The sequence below is a fragment of the Rattus norvegicus genome, chromosome 1 (genome assembly GCF_021556685.1).
Source record: "Rattus norvegicus strain SHRSP/BbbUtx chromosome 1, alternate assembly SHRSP_T2T, whole genome shotgun sequence".
Lineage (NCBI taxonomy): Eukaryota > Metazoa > Chordata > Mammalia > Rodentia > Muridae > Rattus > Rattus norvegicus.
Window position 1 is genome coordinate 249,121,717 of NC_141534.1, and position 16,033 is coordinate 249,137,749.

The 16,033-nt window shown below is 42.8% G+C and overlaps 1 protein-coding gene across 2 annotated transcripts in view; it reads left to right on the forward strand.

Moving 5' to 3' along the window:
- The window catches only part of Plce1 (phospholipase C, epsilon 1), a 307,957-nt gene that overhangs the window by 123,666 nt on the left and 168,258 nt on the right, over positions 1 to 16,033 (forward strand). The window lies entirely within an intron of this gene.

A 16,033-nucleotide genomic window follows, 5' to 3' on the forward strand; every position in this document is an offset into this window, starting at 1 on the left:
TTCTTTGTTTTGATAGCTAAGGGAAAGCTTAAACTCACCAATACATCAAAGCAGGCTTTTAAAATTACAGAAAGTAAGAGCTAAAATGCTGTATTTGGGGAATGTAGGTTAGAAAAATATTTGTTTTGTTAGCTATTAAGTATTTTCATTCTTAAAAACGTTTTGATCAATTTTAGGGCTTTGTAGGGCATTTTCTTTGTACGTGTTAAGTCTATGGGGGTCTCTGGAGGGTGGCCATATCTTTCTTATCTGACTACCTCATGAGGACAGATGATTCGAGAGATAATAACTTTCTCATACCTTTATGTCCTCTCAAGGCCAAGTACGTTGCTTTTGACCTTTGGCCTCTTAGTCCTGAGCCTATGTGCTCACACACACGCTTGGGCTGAGACGCTCTGTGACAGATAAGGTAGAGGCATGCCTCAGAGGCACAGTAAGAGTTCCCGACTCATCCTCACCAACTACAGCATCATCATATTGTCCCTGCTCTCTCACCATTATTATATTGTTCTCTAACTTTAGAAACTCCTTGGAGATTTCTCCTTCCACTGCTATCTTCTAAAGGTAGAAGAATGATTGCTCCTTCAGTATATACCTTCGACTAAGCAAGGGGGGGGAGGAGGGAAGCCCTGAGTCCTACCTCACCCTGTAGGGTGTCTCTGGAAGTTTTTAATCACTATTAGTGCAAATGAGGTGATCTCTAGCTAGAACCTGGTAGGCAATAGGTACACTGCAATTTATACTTCCTTACTCTGTGTGTGTGTGTGTGTGTGCGTGTGTGTGTGTGTGTGTGTGCTCATGTGTGCCTGTGTTGTTGTTGTTGTGGTGGTGGTGGTGGTGTGTGTGTTTGTGTGTGTGTGTGTGTGTGTGTGTGTGTGTGTGTGTGTAAAACATATAAAGAAACTGTCAAATTCTAAGAACTCTTAGCTCCATTCCATTCTATCAGTGTCTCGACAGCAGAGCCCGTGTCTTGTTGAGTTGTCCTATTCTCTGCCCTGGGCTGGAAGGTGATAGAAGTCTTCTGGCCCAGGAGTTATAACCTTCAGCTCTACTCACCTGGGAGTTTGTTAGACAATATTTGCCAAAACCTGGGCAAGTCCAAAATATACCTGGCTTCTGGAAAGAGGGAAACTGGGCACAAGGTCCCACTCCTGGCCAGAGCTATTAACAACTGTTTCCTGAGAGAGGGAAAGACCGCTTTGGTAAGAGTGTATCTCATGGCAAGTCAACTGTCCTAGTGAAAGGCCATTCACCCAAGATTATTTGGGCAACACAGATTGGCCTTGAGGGGAGAAAGGAATGAAGGAAGAAAGGAAGGAAGGAGGGAAGGAGGAAAGGGGAAGAGAAGGAAGGAAGGAAGGAAGAAAGGGAAGGGAAGGGAAAGGAAAGAAAGAAAGAAAGAAAGAAAGAAAGAGAGAAAGAGAAAGAAAGAAAGAAAAACAAGCATATGAAGTTGAATGGTTAGGAAAGGGGGCTTGATCTCTTGGAAAAGGTAGGGCAGGGATGGATGGATATGATCAAAGCATTTACAAAATACTCAGAACACTTTCTTTTCTTAAAGATCAATCTCTTTTATAATAAAATGTATTTTTTCTGATAACAAAAGTATGAGAATCAGTGGTTTTGACTCAAACTGCATCCACTTGAAGGGCTCAGAAGGTTTCAACCATATGGAACTATTTTTCATACACTGTTTTCTCTGGTTAGGACATTTCTGCCTCCTCTGACTTCCCCCGGCTCTGTTATTACCTGCAAATTGTGCTAAAGTGTTCCCTGTTAGAAGCGGCCATCGTGGTTGGCCAAGACCCTGCTGTTTCTGAAGTATGGCGTGCTCACACATTGCAGAACATACATGCACACACTTTGCAATCATCCATAAACTGCCCTCATGCTAAGTAATGTTCCTGAAGACCAAAAACAAACACAAAAACAAACAACCTAATGACCCTTTTGTCAGTAGTTCCTGGCAAGTTATTAGACACAAAATATGCATCTAGTAAATAATTTTTGAATGAGTGAGTGAAAGAGTCCAGTCAGCGAAGACATTCTTAGCCATAGCTTTCGTCTTTATCTGTGTCTGCACTGGATATGGTCAGAGATTCTCCAGAAAAATCCTCTAGATAGGGACTCTGGTCTAGGTGTTCCACCAAGGAGTTGTTCTCTGTGCACAATGCTCTAAGATATCCTCTAGGGTCAGGTTATGATCACCTTCCTCCCTTTAAGCCTCTGGATAAAATGGTTTGTGTGCTCTCTCTCTCTCTCTCTCTCTCTCTCTCTCTCTCTCTCTCTCCACACACACACACACACACACACACACACACACACACACACACACAATTTAGGCATCAATACTGTTATGACTATCAGATACAGATAAAACTGGAGACACAGAATTTACAGCTAATCTCTCTCTCTCTCTCTCTCTCTCTCTCTCTCTCTCTCTCTCTCTTTGAATCTTTACTTAGAATGATCCAATAACCATCTTCATTAAGGACACAATTTGCTTACCTGTTCCAACTAGATGGTGGCATTCAAGTGTCCAGTATGGTCAGTGTGAAATGCAAAGATCACATTGCTACTGCCCACCCTAAGGCCTCCTCTTATTTTGCTAGCCATCTCTGATTGTCAAAACAATATCTTCTGATACGTTCATCTCAACCTCAGGGCATAGGCAAAAGAGGATTAAAGACTCTGGAGGGACTAAGACAAAGCAGACCACAGTACTGGCACACGAAACCTAAAAACAGACCAACAGACTGGATGAAAATCCCCAAAAGCAATCTACAAAGCCAAGCCAGCTGATATTCTGCAAAGGTACCTCAGACATCAATTATATGAAAAACAAGCTCTTCAGTGAATGGTGGTGGGGAAATTGGACATCATATGTATAAAAATGGAACTTCCCCCCTTCTTGCGATATGCAGAAATCAATATATGAAAAACTGGGGACCGTGGAAATACTAGAAAAAAATAAAGGAAACACTGAAATATCCCTTACAGGAGAGGACCTTTTAGATATGGACTCATGGGATAATAAAGGCTGCATGGCAAAGTAAACAATCAGCAGAAATCATCTGGGGGAATGGATTTTCAAACTATTCATCTAGCAAGGAATTAATATTTGGAATATATAGGAAACCAAAAAGTCAATAACAAAGTAATAGTCACCCAATTATGATGGGCAAATCACTAGACTATATGTTTTTCAAGGCTTATTTTGTTTATTTATTTTATGTATATGAGTGCTCTATCTGCATGTACACCTGCAGCCACCATGTATTTGCTGGGAATTGAACTCAGAAACTTTGGAAGAGCAACCAGTGCTCTTAACTGTTGAACCATCTCTCCAGCCCCTAGAATAGACGTTTGAAAGAGAGAAAAATATTTATTTTGACTCACAGTTTGAAAGTCCAATGTGTCATGGTGGGGAAAACATTGTCACAGTGGGAAAGATACGGTTTGATGGAGAAGTGTGCCGTGGTGGGAAACGCATTCAGACAAGAGCATGAGGCTACTTGCTCAGGTCTTGGTGAAGTAGGTGGAGATGGGACAAGAAGCAAGGTCAGGTTATGATCTCTGACCCCTCCAACCCCACCCCACAGTGACCCATTTGCTCCAGCTGACCTGACCCTGCTTCCCAAAGGTTCCACAGCCTCTCAGCACAGTGCTGCCAGCTGGGAAGCAAGTCTCTAAAACAATGAGAATGAGCATTGGTGTAGCCATACTGGAAAAGAGTGTGGCGACTGCTCAAACGATCTAAGCTACATCTCCCATCTATCCCTACTTTTGGACACACTGAGATGGTTTGTGTATGTTTGGCCCAAGGAGTGGCACTATTAGAAGGTATGGCTCCGTTGGAGTAGGTGTGTCACTGTGGGTGTGGCTTTAACACCCTCATCCTAGCTGCCTGGAAGTCAGTATTCTGCTAGCAGCCTTCAGATGAAGATGTAGGACTCTCAGTTCTGCCTGCACCATGCCTGTGTGGATGCTGCCATATTCCCACCTTGATGATAACGGACTGAATCTCTGAGCCAGCCCAATTAAATGTTGTCCTTTATAAGACTTGCCTTGGTCATGGTGTCTGTTCACAGCAGTAAACCCTAACTAAGGCATCCACCCAAAGGCGATTAACAGTATATCAAGGAGAAACCCACGAGCGTGTTTACCAAGGTATTGCCTACAAAACGTAAGATGACGAGCCCAAGGAAATGTCCACTGATGGATGAATGGATAAAGATGTGAGATATGCACAATCAAGAATAAAAGCCCATCGTTTGCAGCAAGGTGGGTTGACTGGGAAACAAGCTAGGAGGAGACAGAGAAATGTCACATGTTCGCTCTCATGGTAGACATCGAGCCAACTTGGCCTGAAAGGAAGAGAGAGCGAGGAAGGGAAGGCTAAAGGAGAAATTCAGCGGAGTTAGATAATAGGTTCCAAAACACAGCTTGGAGGGAGGAAGAAGCTCTGTACGCAGAGGCTGAGTCAAAAGAATATTTGCGGTCACCCGTTAGGTACTTAGAGGTGAACTAGGAGAGAGGAGCTCCAAGGGCCCAAACAGCAGTGATAAGGAGACAGCCCTGCTGGTTACCCTGATTTGATCCTTATGTGCTGTGTTCACGTACTGGGGTTACGTTACCTTGCATCCCAAAGACACGCAAAATTATGTTAATTTCGAAAAAATAAAGCAAGTGTCACAATAAAAAGAAAAGTCAAGGAGAGACGTGTTAGTCCAAAAGCAATGCCGCCGGCCGGCAGAGGGGCCCTCAGGACTGTGAAGACAGAGGCAGTGACGGCTTTTTCCAGCTGGTCAGATGTGAAATGGGTCAAGGGCAGCCAAGATTCTGTCCACGAAAGGAGTAACACACAGAGAGTACATAGCCTGGCCCTGTGATTGGCTTTGATTCCTTCTTGCAGCATCCCTGAGTAGTGGGATGTCCAGAACTTTCTGTCCCTCAGAGCATCCTGTGTGTGTGTACAGCTGAGCAAGAATGAAGCTCTGGACCGAGCCAGGGGGCAGGGCTACAGCGTTTGTGGAACCTTGTTTTTAATCTTACAGGGGCTTCGTCCTCATGCATTTCACCAGAAGACCCACTGCTCCTCAGAGCTACAAGAAGCCTGGAGGGTCAAGCCTTTAAGTCCCTTCTGTAGGCCTAATTCACTGCCTGACATCACAAACCTAACAACATAATCCATTTGTCCTAATTTGATTTTTTTTTCTTGTCCAGAGGCTTCCTTGGCAGCTAGGTTTTTCTCATCATGACATGATTCATCCCTGTGGTAATTCCCATTAGAATAAGTATCTCAGGCGTGATTCATCTCGGCAGATATTAAGCTGGACGTTTCTTTTATAACGGGCCATTACATTCACAGCCATGAGTAACATCGCTCGGCTAAGAGATGCCCCACCCTCTCGCTGACACTTGTTAGTTTTGCCCCATGCTGGATTTAAACTCAGAAGCTCTGAAGCATGAGCAATGAGTAGGATTTCAGCCACATCCTCTGGCCAGGTCCATCCGAGGAACACAATCAGAGATGAAAGATAATATGAGTCTCCTTCAAGTCCATGGTCATAGACCTGAAATGCTGGTAGGAGTCAGAATTCTGTAGAGAGCTGGGTAAACACAGAATTGCTGTATTTTGGTCCCAGATTTTTCTTTAAAAAATATGGTTCATTAATCGACTGATTGATAGCTTCATGCATTCAATGTATTTTGATCATATTCACACACCCTCCCACACACTCCTCTTCCTAACTCCTTCCAGATACACCTCCCGCCTGCTCACTGCCTTCCAACTTTATGTCGTCTTCTTGCTTTTCCGTTTTCTTGATTTGTGCAGCACACATATATATGGCATGCGGGCCATTCACTGGAATGTGGTCGGCCTGCTGGTAGCCACAACCTTAGAGAGGAAACTGACTCTCCCAGCTATCAACTATCCCCTCCCAGCCAGGGGAGGGGATTCGGGAGTCTGCAACAGCCCTGTAGGAGTGTTGACTGACTTGATCATGTGCAGGTCTTGTGTACCGCCGTGGATGTGAGTTCATGAGTGCAGGTCCCAAAGACACTGTTTCCCTTGTGTGCTGTCCAATCTTTGGCTCTTCTGAGACGGTCCCTGAACATTGCAGGGATGAATGAGGTTACACAGATGTCCCATGTGAGACTGAGCACTCTATAGATTCTTATTTCCTGCCCTTTTTCTTGTGTGTTTCTGCATTAACTGCCACCCACAGCACTCATCCATGGCTAATGAGATGAATTTAGAGAGCAGTTTGATATAATGCCTATTTAACAAAAATAACAGTAGTGGATTCACCTGTGGGGTCTATCACCCTCCATTGTAGGTTCTTGACCAGATTTGCACTACCAGGCATGTGTTTTCCCCTGTGGAAGGGATCTCAGGTTTTGGATTCAGCACATCTGGGATTGCAATTCTAACAAGTTCCCAGGCGATATTGCCACTGTTGGTCTGCTGCCCTTATTTTGAGATCCAAGGCTACAATTATTTCTCCACTGTACCTTCTTTCTATTGTTTCCAGTGTGCTCTGTGCTAGAAGCAAGGGGTTCAATAAGAAATGGTGCCAACAGCATGGTAAGGGAGCAACCAGTGACTTCTGCGGCCATAGGAAGCACCACTATAAGGTTTTGTTTTGAGTGTGGTTTGGAGCACTGGAAAAGAAAATGCTTGTGTCTTGCCGACAACCAGACAAAGAAGGCAGTGTGGACCGGAAGAAGTTGTGGGGAAGGGTATTTTGTTGGTGTGAAATTCCCAGATCATCACCAGCGAGACATCCTCTTATACTCCCAGGATGCTTCCCACGGTAATGAAGCTTCGGCTCGCTTCCTGTAGGAGTCGGTGCTACAACTCCAGTTAACTGGCATGGTGCTTGCAAAGCTTTTATTTTTGGCTCTTTGGAATTGTGTTTGGTCAGTGTCTTGTGCTTGGTCCCAATACTCTCAGGAGAATGGAATTCTCCACACAGACTCTGGAATGGAATGTGGAATCAGGAACAGAGGAAACACAGATTGCTGCCAAAATGTGGCTCCCCATCCTTTTCGTTAGGTCTGGAGACACTGCAGTCACCACTCCTCCTGTTTTTCTTTACCCCTTGGCAATTCGGTAGTTCTTTTAAATCATTGCCTTTGGTTTACATATGAAAAATCCATGAGAAATTGCCTTCAACCATTGAGAATTTTCTAGAACCTTCTAGAACATTGCTTTTAGGTGCCAGCCATTGAGAGGCCAATAAAAGGGGATTCAAAATCAATGCACTATACACATCTTTTATTATATTCTAGAAGGGAGATCCCCCACCTTGTTATGTACCTAATAACTTACGGTTAACTTTGAATATTTGTCTTTCTAGCCCAGGATACTTTAAAAAGCATTATTATGGGGGAGGACAAGAGTACTGTTAGAAGTAGATGTACAGTCAATTGCTCAAGTGATCGCTGACATTGACAGGGCCGATAAAAAGGGAGGGAGCACAAGAATGAAACTGGATTAAAGAAGAATGGTCATCAAAATAAGCAAAATTGATCTGAAGAGATGACTCAATGGTTAAGAGTGCTGGCTGCTCTTGCAGGGACCTGGGTTTGATTCCTAGCACTCAGGCAGTTTATCACTATCATCTGTAACTCCAGCTCCAGGGGTTCCAATGACCTCTATGGACATCTGCAAGTTCTGAGTCCTTGTAGTACACAGGCCTATACATGTAAAATCAATCACTCTTTTTAAAAACAATTTAATCAGGATTAAGGCCAATTAATACCCTCCTTCCCAGTTTAGGAAAGTAAGTATATATCTGAGAACAGAAACTCTTAAAGGACTTTGGTGACAGTCTGGGCTACCCTTCTTGTGTCAACAGAAAGCATATTGGGCCAATTGGGACAGCACCAGCTTTTAATCTAAGAACTGGGGATGCAGAGGCAGGTGGATCTCTGTGGGTTCTGGCCTTCACAGCAGGTTTCAAGTCAGCCAGGTCTACCTAGTGCGAGCCTGTCTTGAGAGTGGGAGAGATGGAGAGTGGATGGCCTCTAGGATGGTCTGTTTTTGAATAACTGATCTTAGTCATTCATTATAAAGTCTCTTAAGTCTAAAAATGTTTATTGGATTAATTTGATTTAGGAAAGGCAATTAATAAATTCATATGCTAGGTTTAATGAGGCTCTTCGATCTTCCCAAATAATCATTTTGTGAAAATTTATAATTAAAAATAGATTAATATTCTAAACCAATCAACAATATGATGGTGGAATAGCACTTAAAACTATGAATGAATTTTTCAGGACTGGCCACAATTTGTTAGTAACAATGACAGCCTTATTTGTCAATCGCTGTTCTGAATACTTTGTGAGGATCTGATACAATTTAGTTTTGATTTTTTTACATCTAACGTTCACCAAATACAGTCGATAGTACCACGTCATCTGTGGTTCAGATGGATCCAGTGGATCCATGATCCCGAAAGTTGAAAGATTCTCAAGAAGTTTGTGTTGAAGATGTATTAGAGAGACTCTATCATGAATCAGAAGGTGTTTATTGAGATACTATACCAACCACTGCTCTGGACATACATCAAGGAAAAACAGAATCCCCATGAGCTGAGTCTCTAGTAGGAGTAAAGAGAGGGGGCTCTTGGGGGCTGTTTCTCTCTTGGCATCTCTTGCGTTTCATCCGTAGTGAACTGCCCAGGGATTCAGCTTGGTAAGTAGTAGCACTGTGTTAAAGCTACAGGACCCTGACACCGAATCTGAACCATGTGCACCTTCTTTCTAAATGGTGGTCATGGTGGGACCTCTTTAAATAGCTGATCTGAGGCCTACATAGAGCTGTGTCTCCGTTCCCAGTGTTTAGCTCATGTTGTGCACACCAGAAATGTTGGGATAATAGTAAGCAGTGTGCGGTCAGTGGACCCCTAAGTGTAAGCGTTCTCCCTACTGGAAGATTTCGGAAGGTGTGTTGCCAGGCCCTAAAACATGCTTTCCTATAGCCCTGATTCCAGAAAGAAAAGCTTTGGAAACAAAACTGTACAGAGTTGAGTCCTTTTGGCTATTTCTTCAAGTGAAAACAAAGTCCCTTCTCTCTATAGAGGAACAGCTTTCTTCCTGAGTAAGGTCTGCTAATGTGTGTGTGGCTACATCCTGCCCCTTAGGGCTGTCCAGTCCTTGGCTGTGCTTCTGTCTACATCATGATGCGGTCTCTACCTTCACTCCACTTGTTTCATTCTGTTCTGGACCTAGACTCCATGTCCCGGTACTGGTTTTTCACAACATACCCTTTGGCAAGAATCACATTGATAAAGTCACCCAGCAAGAGACTTTAAAATGTTAAGGTCATTTCGTCCCAACCACCCCTGGCAGCCCTTGTCACAATGGGATGAGTGTAACTCCGTGGAGAGCACCATTAAGTGCCTGAAGAGCACTTAATACAGCATTATTATATAAATCTTAAATCTCTAAAAACTTAACAATGGCTAAGTGCAGACTCCGGTTAGTTTCCTATTTTGTTTTGTTTTTGTTTATAGAAATGTAAGCAAGACCTCCAAGGTCCATCCAAAACGCATCTTAAGTATCTAGAACACTGTGCTTTTGTTTTGGGAGCTGGACTTAGAGTACAGGGCCTTTACATGCTAGGCAGTTCTACTGTGAGCTCTAGCAAATCCAGCCTACAACTTTAAAAAACGTAATTGTGGTGCTGAGAGTGGTGGCATACACCTTTAATCGTAGTAGTTGGGAGAGACAGATGGATCTTTGTGAGTTTGAGGTCAGTCTGGTCTACATAGTGAGTTGTGTGTGTGTGTGTGCGTGTGTGTTCACATATGTGCCTATGTTTATATTTGCGAGTACAAGCTCATACATTCAATAGCATATGAGTGTGGAGGTCAGAGGACAACCTTGGATGTTAGTTCTTGTTCTGCACTTTGTTTAATACAGACAAGTGTCTTTCGTTGCTTGTCACTGTGTTCACCAAGCTAGCTGGCTTGTGGGCTTCAAAGATTTTCCTGTCTCTGCCTCCAATCTTACTATAGGGATACTGGGATTGCATGCATCTGTCTCTGTGTGGATTCTTTGAATTTGAACTCAGACCATCACGCTTGTCAGTTGCCAAGTTATTTTGGTTCTCTTGCTTACTGTATCTTCCCTATTGACATGGTACTTCTTTATGGAGTGCCAGCAGTTTGGTTAGGCATGGTACATGTGCTCAGTAAACACAAAGGGATGGTTAAGCCATTGAAGGAGAGACGGAACACATAGCTATTTAACAAGCTTGGTGGCTATATTGTGACATGTTTGTTTTATCTCAAGAATAATATTGACCCATGTAGGGCAGTCGTCTGTCTTCTTTTCAGCACATTCTCCTTACCACATTAATCAAGCGGGATAAAGTTTATGTGCTTTTTTTCACTTTGTGATTTCAAAACTATAAATCTCCATATAAAGGAAACACTTCTGGTCATCCATTAGTCACAACTTGACTATTTTAAAAGTAATTTAGCATAAGAAGGGAAAGTGTGAACAACAACATCAGTGTTAGTATCCCTGAGACCTCTTGCCAAATAACAACGGGATCCCACAATTGAGCTGTGTAACCCAGCGTGGGGCAATGGATTAAAGGTAGATAAAAGAGTAGGATACGCGTGACTCTTACACTTGCCTTAGCCATTGATTAGCTGTATAAGGTTAGCCATGTTTCTCATCTGTAAAATAAAATCTATCTAAATAAGTTACCATGTGGGGTCAACACAGATGTGCCCAACACCTCCCCTGATGCCTGTTGTAGTGGCGGTTCACAGTATTCATGTGCGTGCCCTATGGTTGTGTGAATTATGTGGCTGTTTTCCTTGTCTTTATCTCCTAGTATCTACATGGCTGTCTTGTGCATCTATGGCACTGCATCTGTGAATTGTAAGTAGAGGACCTGGGAACAAGAATGGTTTCATTGCAAGGTTGGGTCTTGGCAGAACATCAGCTGGGATGACAGGAGCAAGTGAGCTAGGGTCTCCTTTGCTAGCTGGCTAACTGAGGCTTCTTCCCCTGGTGGTTGTTGCAAAGCCCAAAGCAACAAGAGAGCGCAAAACCCGTAACAAAAATATTTTTGTAAGGTTCTGCTTGAGTAAGTTTGCACAGGGGAAGCAAATGGCAAGGGTAGCCAAGGTTAGTAAGGAGAGAATGCACAACGAGTTTTATAGTTAGCACAGTGACCACCGTCCTGTCACCATTGGCTAAGTGCCAGATGCTCTTTTAATGTGTTATGTTTATCTGAGACTGTAACTCTCATCTCAACTTTATGAGGCAGATATGTCTGTGTCCATATAGTGTAGAGAAAATAACTGAGCTTCAGAATGCACAGCATGGTATATCCAAAGACAATCCCAGAGCTGGGAAGAAAGGCAGGGAGTTAGGAGTCAAGGCAATGGCCCCAGAGCCTTAGTAAGTAATGAGGACTACTCCACAACTACGTCTTTTTGTAACGGAGTGAACTGGTTAGATATGGTGACTCGGATTGCCATGATTGCTGATTATTACCATGTCTACTGCCACTCTGTCCATAGCTCAGCATTTTTCTAATAAACATTTTGAATTTGTGTATTGAATGTTGGTATGACTGAAGCTTGTTAACTTAGATCCCCTTCTGGGCTTTGGTGGTGAGGGTGATAAGAGATGGTGGCAGGCTAGGTGTTCATTCTTAGAGAGCTTCACTTTCTATTTAAGGTGAGGTGTGGCCTTTTTATTCTATTTTATTTTTTAACTAAAATATAATTACATCATTCCTCCTCCCCTCTAGTCTCTTCCATGTACTGCCTTGCTCCTCTCAAATTTATGGCCTCTTATTCTCTCTCTCTCTCTCTCTCTCTCTCTCTCTCTCTCTCTCTGTGTGTGTGTGTGTGTGTGTGTGTGTGTGTGTGTTTGTGTGTGTAAGAGAAAGAGTCTGTGTGTGTATGTACACATACATACACAAACATAAATATATAATCATAACCTGATGGGTTCACTTTGTGTCATTTGTATGTATTCGATCCCAGGGAGGACTACTTGGTATTGGGTAACTAATTAAAATTTTCAGCCCTAGGGAAGACTAACTCTTCTGCTCATAGCGTTCTTTGATGCCCGTAGTTCTTTGGCTAGGTGCTCTGTAAAGTTTTCCATTTGCCCTATAGCATGTCTATGGCTGTTGCCCTTGTTCAGGTCTTGTTTAGGTAGACATATTATTGAGATATCATGGGTGAAGCTTCCTTGTGATTTCTAGGAACCACAATCTCACAGAACCACAGATTTCTGGTTCTCCAACCTTTTTTAAAATAATCTTTCCATTCTCTTTTCTAAGCTCTACCCCGAGCTTTTTGTGTTATAGATGTATCCATTAGGGCTAAACACCACATGATCAATGGATGTCTATGTTTCGACCAGTTGTGTTTTTCTATAATGATCTCTGTCTGTTGCAAAGAGAAGCTTCTTTGATGAGGGATGAGAACTACACTTACCTGTGGGTCTAATGGTTAGTATTTAGGATACATTTAGGATGTGCTGTTTTAATAGAATGGCAACAATAGGTTCTCCTCTTAGATCCATGACCTCACTAACCCCAGGATTTAGCTAAGTTTCTAGTACCAGGTATGATTTCCCTCCTGTTGAGTAAGCCTGAAGTCTAATTGGATAGCTATTGGTTACTGCTAAGATGTGGATGCCACTATTGTACTCTTAGGGATACTTTGCCATGCTAGTATTGTTGGTTCATGGACTTCACAGCAAGATAAGACTATTGGTGACTTCCCTCCCTTGGCAGCTTGCACAGCATGGGCTGAAAACCCTTTTGAGTACAAACTGGCTTTCTCCATATATACTCAGCAATTAACACAGAAAGAATACAGATCAGACATACCAGAGAGGCTCCATGCATACTAATTGTATAAATTTATATCCTCTCCAAAAATCTCTGAGGGAAGGGGCTACAGCATACATACCACCAATAACCAGCTATTGGACAAGTCTAACTAAAGAGAGGTAGACTGGTGCCAACCAGGAAAACATTTTGCTCCATGTGAGAGTAGAGAAGTCCTGCCATGTGGTAATTTGTGGGCTGCTCAGTGCTATGAGGCTATCCAGGTTTGAGGAAATGCTGAAGCTTCACAGGTACATATAAACTTCACTGATATTGAAATATCACTGTTTGATGAAGCCTGATGTCTGAATCTGGCTTGAGGCCGTCAACTTTGTGACCTTCCTATATTAGGTACTTCTTGGCACTTTCCTATTGCGTTGTAACTTTCCTGAAAGCGTGGTAAAAAAAAAACCAGAGCAGGTGGACATGGAAGTGTGGGATAATGAAAAAAGGGGTTCAAAAGAGTTGTGGGAGTAGGGAGAGTACGTCAGAAATTCCACCAGGATTGAGGAACTAGAAATAAGAGAAGATTATTAGATTTGAACAAACTATATTGTACCAAGCTTCACCTGTAGGCTAAGTGTTCTTTAGAAAACAATTATTGGTCAAATAACACGAGAAACACTCAAACATGCAGCTAAGCAAAACAAAATAAATTTCTTTACAGCATCTGTGGTTGTTGTTAATATTCTGTTGGGCAGATTAGATCTCCAGAAAAAGGGCTATTTGCTATGTTCATGTTTCTGTGATCCAGAAGTCTGTATGTCACGTAATTCCCTTTGTATTCTAATGTTTTGAGAAAAGCACATTGGAAAAGCTGGAGAAAGGACTAAACGGGCTGGCCATTAGGTATCTATGAAAGTATTACAATAGGTATAGAGTTCATAAAGCAATGATTGTGGGCACAGTAAGCCTGTGGGGCAGCTTGGCATGAAAAGGAAATAGGCAACCTCTTAGTAACTGGGAACTGTCTGTTCATCTTTTTAAACAAGACTGTTTTAGCCTCATTCCTCTTCTGAGAACAAACAAATACCAATTGTCAAGGGTTGCAACCTCTGAAGGACTGGAACTCTCTGCTGTAACAGTTAAGACTCTCCATTATCAGACTGTCTGGTCTTCTTCGTTGCACAGTTAAAACCCACCCACCCACCCCCAACTCTGCACACCCTGCTCTATTCACTATCTACAGGACTGAGTCTGCATTTTCCAGCTCTGACCCTCTCCCGAATTACCTCTGTCACTCATTGCAGTTAGAGTCACAACTGCTTTCCAAGGCTCAAGTCAAGACCTGCTTTCCCTATGGAGCCTTTCCTAGTTCTCAAAGGGATTCCTCTCCTTGAACATCTGGGCTATCTATTTCTGAAGAGCTTGTGGGTGACTCACTGTGGTGTGGATTGTCCGTGTGGTTTGGTATGTAGGGCAGGATGACAATGGAGATTGCCCTCCTTCCTTAAGGACATCAATGTCTAGGAAAAGACAGATATTGAGAAGAACATCATGTCCTGAGCTCTGTGTTTATCCAGAGAGGATGACATTCTGTAGCCACACATAAAACACAGCAACAACTAAATCATGCTGAATAACATAGACTTCTCTCTGTAACAACCTCCCATCATTCCTTGAGGAGGAGTGCATTCTCTCCCAGAGAGTTATCCAATCTTAATCAGTACAATTTCTTAACACAAAATCAGGTATGCCACAGGAGTTTCCTTAGTGAATCCCCCAATGTCCCTAAGAACTGGGTATTATTGGCCCCACTTTACAGAGGACGATCCTGGCTCAAAACCTTCAAGTCACTTACTCCTGTTGTGTTCACGACCAGTTCTCTGGCCAGTCAAAATAGATGTAGACAACTATTCCCATATCTCACCTCAGAATCTGAATGCAATCCCAATATACCATTCATTTGGACAAACTGGTCTCCAGAACTCTAAGGACAGAGAACAAAGCTAAGAATTCTCATTCTAACTCCAAGTGGCAGGGATGTATTCAGCATGCAGAGAAAAGCAGAGTAGAAATATATGTTCACCCAGTTTGAGTGCTGTGGGGGTTTGGTTTTATCTCAGGGTTTCGTAAGACTTCTTAAGGGCCACAGTTAAAGGTAAAATTTGGAGTGTACGGCACCATAAAGGTACACCATTGCCACAAGTGCATTGCAGGTCTGTGATCTCTGTAAGATGAAAAACTGATTTCCCCAAACCTGACACAGTAACAGTGAAGAAAGCCAAGAAAGCTCTTCAAGGTGTCACGACGAATTCACTGCCAAGTAGCACCCCTTCCTTCCTTCTTTACAAAGCTACAGATGTCCCTCTGGGTGACATTTTTTTTCCATGTTTTCACATGCTATCTCAAAGACTCTAAAAGACTCCAGGACATCTCAGACAAACCGACATCCTCCTGCAGTACTGTTGATAGCTAGGCCTCTTCCTCAAAGCAATGTGGGAATACTACAGTATGTTTTACCCTTTGTGTTTGCCCATATTTTCTGATGCAGTGAATCACACTGAGCAGTATCTGTGTTCCTGCATGTTGAATGACTACATTCAAATAGGCAGAAGACATGGTTGGGAATCTGTTCTAACCAGATCATGCTTGGTGACTATAAGTGGTTAAGGAAGAAAGATTCAAGAAAATGACAGAACAGGAATACTGGGCAGGGACTAACTCAATAAATGTGGAAGATGAGGGAAAAGGAAGTGAGTAAAATTGTCAAGAGACTCCGATGCTACCTGAGAGACAGGAAGAGTAGACCATAAGGGAATTCCTCCTCCATGACCCTTTTATCTTTGCCTTACTTTGTTCATGGAATAAGAATTCCCTATGGAGGTCAGATTGAAACACGGATGGAAATAGGCAGACTTGATCAGGCCCAAAAGGATGAGAGAAAGGTTTGTCCTTCTGGCTCTACAGGAGAGCAATGCTCTCCTGTGGAGGAGGAGAAATTTGAGCCGAATGTATTTTCGGTTGGAGCAACTCTAAGTGCTCTGTTTGATAGCAGAGTTGTTTGAATGGCCTATTTCATAACTACACAGAGCTTCTCCAAATAAATGGTGTCTGTAGAATGTTCAGGTTAATGTATGAGTGCAGAGCTCAAAGGTGTTTGTGCTTAGACCGACTGAGCCTTCTTTTCTTAATAAGTCATCTTGGCAT